At 47.3% G+C, this 10,000-nt stretch overlaps 1 protein-coding gene across 1 annotated transcript in view; it reads right to left on the minus strand.

Annotated features, from left to right (window-relative positions):
* LOC137630197 (leucine-rich repeats and immunoglobulin-like domains protein 1) overlaps positions 1 to 10,000 on the minus strand; it is a 534,354-nt gene that overhangs the window by 23,668 nt on the left and 500,686 nt on the right. The window lies entirely within an intron of this gene.

Raw genomic sequence — 10,000 nt, forward strand, 5'->3', positions numbered from 1 at the left:
AAAAATCTATTTTTGGGTGAGATAGCCATGGCGTCCTGATGGAAGGTTCCTGTTTGGTAGCTTCCTTGGGTATAAGACTACTAAGATATTCCCAGAGAATTTAACCACAGGTTATCACAGAATTCTAACTTCTGGAGCGAGTATCTCAAAGGTTTCCCTTTAAGACATCGTAATACAACAGGGGACACGCATGTCTGGTCGTGCCACATAGCTATCTCCACCCCGAACAGAGTTAACGCTTCGGTGTGTAAGGGCTGAGAATAGCTGGGAGCCGTTCCACAGCTAATCTCACTCGTGGCTACTACTGATACTCGAGACGTAAACAAACGGACGCCATTGCTCTAATGACGTCACGAGCGTCTTTATCCTGGCGCCAGTTGCTGCCCATCACCATGATACAATTGTGTAGGGTGGGAACAAACTGACGAAGTAGTAGGGAGGGTCCATCAGGACGCCATGGCTATCTCACCCAAAAATAGATTTTTCGCTTCGCTCAAAATCCGTTTTTTGGGCTCAAGCCATGGCGTCCTGATGGAAGAGTACCAGAGAATCAATGTATCGTGGTAGATTTTCCCCCAGAGTTAAGTGCCTAGGCATTGACAAAAATAGCAAAGTAATCTTAGGTAAGAACCATAGGAACGAAGTATCCTGCCCCCCATTGGTAGGAAGTTCCCATGGGCTATGCCGACGTCAAAGTGGTATTGAAGGGCTATTCATCTTGACAGAAGAGCTTTTAAGAGCTTAGAGATGAAGCAGAATGTTTGATATTTGTATAGGAACATTCTGAGTAGGCCAGTGGTGGTTGGGCACTGTGTGTAGGGTTCATCTCCTGATTATCAGAAGTAAGTATTCGTGTAGGAACCTTACTGAGACAAGGTGAATATAATTTAAGAATAGACATCTTAAATTCTTCATGACCATAAGAAAGGAGGAATAAATAAAACTATGACAGTCTGTATTTCATAGTAAGTAGGAGCTGAAAGAGACGCACAAGTAATAAAATAGAAATTTTATTTCACAATGCAGAAAATAAATAATTTACAGCAAAAAGTAAAGTTCATTTACAGTAATAATAATGTACATAGAAATAAAGGCTTGCTCTTGAATCTGAAAGGGAATTTCAGGATTAGTAGGTACTCGTTCTCGAGGAACGCAAGTCTTTAAATAACACATCATGCTCAAGGCATGCGGCACTTGTGTGACACTATGACATTTCACCTGGGATAAGAACAGTTATAAAAGCACTAAGTGTTTTTAGACATCACTATGAATCACTCGAGGGTCAACATAGGCACCCGAAGAGTTAGAGTCCCAAGTAACTCACTGTTCTACGCAGAGTTAGGTGCAGGTTTCATAACACTACCTGCGGCTACCACAAAATGTTTGATTTCGTGCACTTGTTTCGCATAATGTTTAAAGAAAACTCGCGAGGACTTCCAGCCCGTAAAGTTCTTAAGGCTCTCAAAGTCCATGCTCTGAAAGAAGTTCAGAGAAGATGCCACTTTTCTAGGATCATGACCAGCGGGTGTACTGTTCGGATCCGCTCTGCGAATGAAGTAGGTGATTTTCGCTCTTAATTGTTTCAGTGACAGGTCGCTGCCCGATGTTTCTCCTTTGAAGAGTTGGCCTCCACCAAAGTTTGAAGTTCTGCGAAGATAGACCTTGAGACTCTCTACTGGACATAGAGAGACATCCTCCTTCAGGGGGCATATTCTCCAAGGGCCCCATCTTTTGGTGGGTAATTCATTTTTGGCGAGAAACGTCGGATCGGGGGAGAGGGTCACTTCTCCTGAATCAGCAAACAGGATGTGTCCCTCTTCTCTCGATAATGCCACTATTTCGCTGACTCGAGCTCCCGAGGCGAGAGCAAATAAAAATATAACTTTCTGAGTCAGATCCTTGAGGGGGCATGAATCATTGTCCAAGTTGGAGGCGAAATGGAGCACCTTGTCTAGTGACCAGGAGATCGGTTTCGGAGGGGGTGCTGGGCGTAGGCGAGCACATGCTTTCGGCAGTTTGTTAAAGATGTCGTTGGACAGATCAATTTGGAAAGCATATAGAATTGGTCTAGTCAAAGCCGATTTGCAAGTTGAAATCGTATTGGCTGCTAATCCTTGTCCATGAAGGTGAATGAAGAAGGACATACAGAAATCAATGGTGATTTCTTTAGGATTTTTTGCTTTAACAAAGGAGACCCATTTCCTCCAGGATGATTCGTATTGCCGTCTCGTGGATTCGGTCTTGTATTCCTCTAGGAAGTCTAGACTTTTCTTCGAGATCCCAAACCTCTTCTTTGCGGCAAGGGAGAGAAAATCATGAGATGAAGGTCCTTGATTTTCGATGATGAAGCGAAGACAGTCGACTTCTGTACTTGTTGAGAGAGAACTGGGCCCGGGAGAGGGATCAGCTTGGGCTGCAGCTCCAGGACCAGGGGGTACCAGTTGCTCCGGGGCCACTTGGGAGCCACTAGGGCCGCTGTCCCTTTGAAGGTTCTCAGTTTGGAGAGGACTTTCAACAGAAGGTTGGTGGGAGGGAACAGGTATATCTTCGACCATCTGTTCCAGTCCAGTGACATGGCGTCCACCGCTTCTGCTTTGGGGTCCTCGTACGGGGCTACGTACAGAGGAAGTTGATTGTTGTCGCTCGTTGCAAAGAGATCTATCTGAAGTTCTGGGACTTGATTGGAGATGAAGGAGAATGATCTTGCGTCTAGAGACCATTCCGACTCTATCGGGTTTGTCCGAGATAGAGCATCCGCTGTCACGTTGCGGAATCCTTGTAGGTGAACTGCAGACAGGTGCCACTTCTTCTTCTCCGCCAGACGGAAGATTGGGAGAAGCACCTGATTTATCTGGGGCGATCTTGAGCCCTGGCGATTGAGACAACGAACTACCACCGAGTTGTCTAGGGTTAGACGGATGTGGATCGAGGGTGGCGGGGATAGCTTCTTCAGAGTAAGAAGGACCGCCATGGCCTCCAAGATGTTTATGTGGAACGTCTTGAATAGTGGAGACCAGGTCCCTTGAGCTTGTTTCAGGTGGGAGTGACCTCCCCAGCCCTCCAGTGAGGCATCCGTGTGGATGTTGAGTGATGGAGGAGGGTGTTGGAGAGGAATGGACCTTTTCAGGGCCATTGCTTCCGACCACGGCTTTAGGAGGCGTCGAAGTCTGTTTGGAAGCCGTCTCTTGAGGTCTCTTCGAGCGATGGATGCCGATCGTCTCCAGACTCCCGCGGCATCCTTTAGCTGTGCACGAAGCACTGGGTTTGTCACTGAGGCGAATTGTAGAGAGCCTAGAACTCGTTCCTGCTGTCGTCTTGAAATGCGTTTGGATTTCAGTAGTCGCTTGACAGACCCTGCTATTTCCTTCCTTTTCTTCTGGGGGATGGAAAGGCGGTGTGACTGAAGATTCCAGTGGATTCCCAACCACTGAAACTTCTGAGCCGGAGAGAGGCGAGATTTCTTCTCGTTGATCTTGAATCCCAGGTGTTCTAGGTACTGGGTAACTTCGTCGCAAGACTTTGTACACTCTTCGGGCGAGGGAGCCCAGACTAGCCAGTCGTCGAGGTAGGCCATCACCTGGACGTTTCTTAGGCGGAGCTGTTGTACTATGGCATCCGCCAGCTTTGTGAAGATCCGAGGGGCCACATTGAGGCCGAATGGCATGGCCCTGAAGGCGTAGCTTTTCCTTTGGAGTCGAAATCCTAGGTAGGAGGAAGCGTGATGGTTCATTGGAATGTGCCAATAGGCATCCGCCAGGTCTATAGAGACCGTGTAGGAACCTTGAGGCAGAAGGGTCCTTATTTGTTGAAGCGTCAGCATCTTGAATTTGTTGTTCTCTATGAACTTGTTGAGGGGGGATAAGTCCAGAATGACTCTGAGCTTGTCTGAGTCCTTCTTGGGAACGCAAAACAGTCTCCCTTGGAACCTGGTGGACTTTACCTTCCTTATCACCTTCTTGTTCAAGAGGTCTAGAACATATTCTTCCAGAATGGGGGTTGATGGTTGAAAGAACCGCTGGAAGATTGGGGGTGGTTGCACCCAACTCCAGCCTAGACCGTTCTTGATGATGCTGTGTGCCCAAGGATCGAAGGTCCAACGATCCTGGAATTGGCGGAGTCTTCCTCCCACCGGAAGCACTTCATTGCTTCTGGTGTCCCGAGGACTTGTTGCCTCGGCCGCTAGCTCCCTTTCCTCCTCTACCTCTGGAGGGACGACGAGAGGCGTCTCTGCTTGCACCCCTGGACGAGCCTCTACCTCTGGCATGAAAGGTAGTGGATGACTGCTCAAAGGCAGGGGTGAAGACCGGTGACTGTGACAACACCGGTTGGGGGACCAACTGAAAGGTCTGCTGTGGTTGGGCAACCACTTGGGAGGTAGCGGGTCCCGGAAACTGACGTCGTTGTTGACGTTGCTGGGGTTTCGGCTTCTGAGGTTTCCTCTTAGGCTGAGGTCCATCGTCCTGAGAGGTTTTCCTTTTTCTGGACATGCCCCACTTGTGGAGAAGGTTCCTATTCTCCGTGGCGGCTCTGTCAGTTATTTCCTTGACAAGGTCAGAAGGAAACAGGTGCTTTCCCCAGATGTTGGAGGAAATCAGCCTCCGGGGTTCGTGTTTCACGGTGGCACCGACAAACACGAATTCACGACAGGCTCTACGAGCCTTTATGAAATGGTACAAGTCCTTCATTACCGTGAGTAAGTGGGATTTGGCCAGTACCATGTAGTGATCGGGTACTGCTGTGTCACAGGCCATTACTTCAAGTTGGACTTGATGAGAAAGCGAAGCTGCAAGCCTCTCCTTCGTGTCTTGTTCCCGGCGAAGGAGGTGGTCGTTGAGCTTAGGGAGGTCTTCATTAAACTGACGTCCGGCGACGTCAGGATCGAGCCTACCCACGACGAAAGTATGTTGGACATCTTTCCATTGCCTAGTGTCAGGGGGTGTCACGATGGAGAAGGGTCTGCACTCCTCCAGTGCAGGGCAGGGTTTCCCTTCTTCCGCCGCTTTAAGGCATGCAGCTAAGGCCTTTTCCAGAAATGGAAGAATCGCAGTGTCAGGTGCGACATAGGTAGGATGCTTCTTGCTCAAGGCAGGAAGCTTAGAGCAGGTAAAGCCCCTGCTCTTAAAAGCGTTGGCTAGCATAGCCTGGGCCTTTGCGAGATCGAACACTATCTCTTCTTTAGGTTCGGTCTCCTCCTTCGAGGCAGGTTCGGAACGGAGTCGGACGTAACAGTCCGGGTAGGCCTCGAAGCTTGGGAAGAACTCCACATCTTCCAACGGGACCGTGCCGATCTTGTCGCTAACAAAGATCCTGCCGGTCGCAATAACCATATGCTCTGCATACCTCCACGGGTTGGCATGAGAGCAAGCTGGGAGATCCTTGACCGAGATCTTCTTCGTGTCTCTGGATCCAATCATAGACCTGATGGACTCCTGGTTCTCCTTCAGTCTGTCGTCCATGACAGCTCTAATCAGTCGGATCAGTTCTTGGGTGGAAGAGGAAGGATCCGGGGTCGAGGAGGTAGACGGAAGGGACAATTCCGTCGGTGTAGGAGTAGGCGGAGGGATGGACGAGGGAGTAGCTCCAATCTCCGACTCGGTGTATTCCACCTTGTCTTCGTCCTCTTCGGCTCCTTGAGCCATAAGCGTCTTCTCCGTGTCTTCCGAGACGTCGGAGATCCGTTCATCATCCTCGGAATCCAAACGGCACTCGTGCATGGACTGAGCCATGACCACATCAGGTTCCACTGAAATTTGGACAGTGGGGATTGCTTCCTTTGGAACCACTGAGTCAGGGGAGGCCTTAGGGAACAACAGGGACCTCAGTTCTTCGGTGGCCAGGTACGGTCCAGTAGCATTTCTCTGAAAACCACGCACCCACTTGCGCAGTTTCTCACGAGCAATGTCTCTAACCTCCGCTGAGGGAGGGTTATGGAAGGCCTCAACTAGGTAGGCCTGGCAGACCGTACATTCCAGTGGATTCCAGAACTTCCAATCCCCTTTCTTGTCTGAGCAAGGGGCGTGAGTCCTGCACGCCGTATGTCCGTAAAACTGGGAGCGTTTCACAGCACAGTAGGCGAAATCGCACTTCATCTGCTCCTCCTGTGGAAGAAAGAGAAAATGAGTATGGGGGAGCCATAGGAATGGCTCTTAAATTAAGTTAATATTAATCATTAATTTTAACTTAAGGAAGGTGTGATGCATAGAGAATGAAACAGTAAAGGAGACACGCTCCATGCATCTCGCCCGGCTGGTTACCATAGGCTGGTCCTGGGATAATCCAAATGACCTAGATCATTGGATATAGTTTCCTAGGATTCCCATTATATTGGAACTCCATGGAAAGCCAAGGACAAGGTTGGGATCGAATTCATTCGGTTCCCAGATAAGAGCCAGAAGGCCTCATTAAGGGTAATTGCTTCTGGCAACCAGCCGCGCTAAGATGCACATAGCATGCTGGAAATAGAAGAATGCAAAGAGACAGCATGATCACTAATAGAGCAGTACTAGGTACTGATCTTAGAAGCAAAGCAGCTTATCTATTTGCAAGGTAGGGCTATCTAGTCTTATGATAGCTACAGAGAGGGGGTGCAAGTATTCTTGACGCCTCCGGGGCATCCGGCAGCCGCCGGCACGCCGGAGCTCGCTCCAGCATAGATTCTGGCATTAGAACAGACAATTTTCAAAGTCAGTTAGATACCAGGATGGCGGCCGCCGGCACAACGGCGGCACGCCGGCAGGGAGCGGCGGCTCCGGCAGCCGGAGGATGCCGGATTGGTGACTGGGGTAAGGATGGTACAGGTAGTATCGGGTTGCCGGCAGTATATGCCGGCACTCCGGAGATCGACCGGCAAGCGGACGAATAGATAGGAGTAGGAGAGCCGCCGGTAGTAGCCGGCGGCAGCCGGCAGTCCCTCGGTACACGGGGGGCTGGGGGCAAGGGTAGGGAAGTCACCAAGAGGGAGGCAGGTATTGCCGGCAGTAGAGGCGGCAAGAGACCGGCACCCGGATAGAAAGAGAGACAGGGGGAGGGGGGAAGGGATGTAGGAAGTACCGTCAGGGTTCCAGACATCCCTCCCCCTCCCTGAGGGGGTGTACCCATGATAGAGACAGGCTCTAGCATCCATAAGCAGGGGTCACTAGGGACCGGGAGCAGGTAGCCCAAGGGAGGGCTAGGGAACACCCAAGAGGGGGGGGGGGGAGACTCCCCTATGCAGAGCTACACTAGTAACTAACCTTATAGGACACTATGAAGGTATATGTACCAGAGCGGACAGCACAGGGAAGCTCGGGTAGCCCTACTCTTCCACCCTAAGGAGGAATTGTAGGACAGGGGACAGATGAGTATAAACTAACCTAAGCATAGGCTAGGCTATACAAGAGATAGGTGGGGAGGGAGAAGAGAGGGGTCTTCCCAGGAAGGGTTTCTGTACCAGAGCGGCCACAAAGGGAAGGGAGGACACTCCCTAACCTAAGATTAGGCTGATCGGCTAAAAACGGTGCAAGAGTACAGTTTCAGCATGGAACAGAGAAACCTTCCTAACCCGGCCTAGATCAGGGCTAAAAGTCCTGAACTAGGCAAGGAAGAAGACGTATCGCTATCGCAGGAAAGTCGTAGACTATCCTAGCCATAGAGGTAGGCTAGCCTAACCTCACTCTCAGACGCAATCCTAAAGGGGGTTCATTCCTTTAGGGAGGACTGAGAGGCGATATAATACTCTATTAGACAATAAATCCCTTTACTCAGAAAAGGGATCAAGGCTAAATAGAGGGAGTGCCAAGGCAGGGGATGAAGGGAGCATATAGGGGTCCTAAGGTTAGGTTAGGCTAGAAAGAATCACTGACTAGCCTATCCCCTATATGGTCCCTGAAGGCGAAAACATTTGCATCACTAGTCAAAAGTATTGTAAAATAATAATGCCACTATCTTCATAACTTAGTCTAGGATCACTGATAAATCATGCATGAACACTTGTATATAGGCTCCTGGCCTGGGGGCTATAGTAGCCGACTGGTATGAGGTCAATCGATGACCGATAAAAAGCGTCTAACACGATATAAAAGTTCCTAGCTATGAAGACTAAATAAACTAATGTATTCGATTAGTATATAATGCCGGAAGCGTTGTTGTGGCTAACTAAATAAGACATGCAAAACAACAACGACGCCATAAAATGGCGGGTCCGGTAGAGGCACAGCTCTGCCACAAAACATCAATTATTTCGCGAAATAATATTTACTTTACGGCCAGAGCTTAATTAAACAATACTGGAACCTTGTACTCAACTTTCCAGAAGAAGGCGAGGCTGAAGGTAACGACATAGCGAAGATGCAAAACGATAAAGTTCACACAAGGGAAAATCCGTCTCAGTAGGGCAGCTACTAAACAAAGGATGGAGACGCTCGTGACGTCATTAGAGCAATGGCGTCCGTTTGTTTACGTCTCGAGTATCAGTAGTAGCCACGAGTGAGATTAGCTGTGGAACGGCTCCCAGCTATTCTCAGCCCTTACACACCGAAGCGTTAACTCTGTTCGGGGTGGAGATAGCTATGTGGCACGACCAGACATGCGTGTCCCCTGTTGTATTACGATGTCTTAAAGGGAAACCTTTGAGATACTCGCTCCAGAAGTTAGAATTCTGTGATAACCTGTGGTTAAATTCTCTGGGAATATCTTAGTAGTCTTATACCCAAGGAAGCTACCAAACAGGAACCTTCCATCAGGACGCCATGGCTTGAGCCCAAAAATATGCATATATATATATATATATATATATATATATATATATATATATATATATATATATATATATATATATAAAATATTCATCATCTCAATACGAGACAGTTTATCATGTCTCAGATAAACAATCTTACATAACCATTGTGTTAATGGTGATATAATTAACGTCTGATAACCTTCATTCGATCTTTCACTTTTAAATGCCAAAGTCCGCTGCCTTTGTTTACACGAAGGTACAATGAAAATTATTTCCCGTGTTAGTAAAGTTATTGAAGGTTTAAGCATATTGAATATTTGTCTTTGATATCTAGAAGGTCTACTGTACATTAAAAGTTACCTTTAAAAAGTCATCCAGAAGTTCTAATTATTTTTTTTCTACAGTATACAGGTGGATATATATCACTTACACAGCTCTAGACTTTGTACTTTTCATATAAGCTGTACATTATATATAGTGACTAATTCGCATAACTGATAATGAATCCTTGAGACCTTATTTGATAAGCAGTCCGTGAGAAGGTTAAGGTGTTGAATGTGATAAGAGGCCTGATGTTGATCTTAGTTAAGTTCCTATCATTAAATAATTACGTTCAAGGTATTATTCTTTATTTTTGGGCTGTGATTAAAAAGAAAATAGTGCCGATTGGCGTAAAGGGTATCGGTTAGATTTCGCCAGTCGTCTATATATTGAGCTTTTAATTCAATACTTTTCCATTCATCATCTCCTACTTCACGCTTCATAGTCCTCAGCCACGTAGGCCTGGGTTTTCCAACTCCTCTAGTGCCTTGTGGAGCCCAGTTAAACGTTTGGTGAACTAATCTCTCTTGTGGAGTGCGAAGAGTATACCCAAACCATCTCCATCTACCCCTCACTATGATCTCATCCACGTATGGCACTTTAGTAATCTCTCTTATAGTTTCATTTCTAATCCTGTCCTGCCTTTCAACTCCCAATATTCTGAGGGTTTTGTTCTCAGTTCTACTAAATCTATTGGAAATTGTTTAAATGTCATACCACGACCCATGTCCATAGAGTAACACCGATCTCACTAAACTGATATATAGCCTGATTTTTATTTGTAATTTCAGACGATTTATTTTCCAAATTTTACTTAACCTAGCCATTGTCTGATTTGTTTTTCTTTTTTTTTCAATCTTTCCTTAAACTCAAATTCTAAAGACCTTGTATTAGAGATCATAGTTCCTAAATATCTAAATGATTCTACCTCATTAATCCTTTCCCCTTCCTATGATATTTCAT

This window comes from Palaemon carinicauda, chromosome 38 (assembly GCF_036898095.1).
Source record: "Palaemon carinicauda isolate YSFRI2023 chromosome 38, ASM3689809v2, whole genome shotgun sequence".
NCBI lineage: Eukaryota > Metazoa > Arthropoda > Malacostraca > Decapoda > Palaemonidae > Palaemon > Palaemon carinicauda.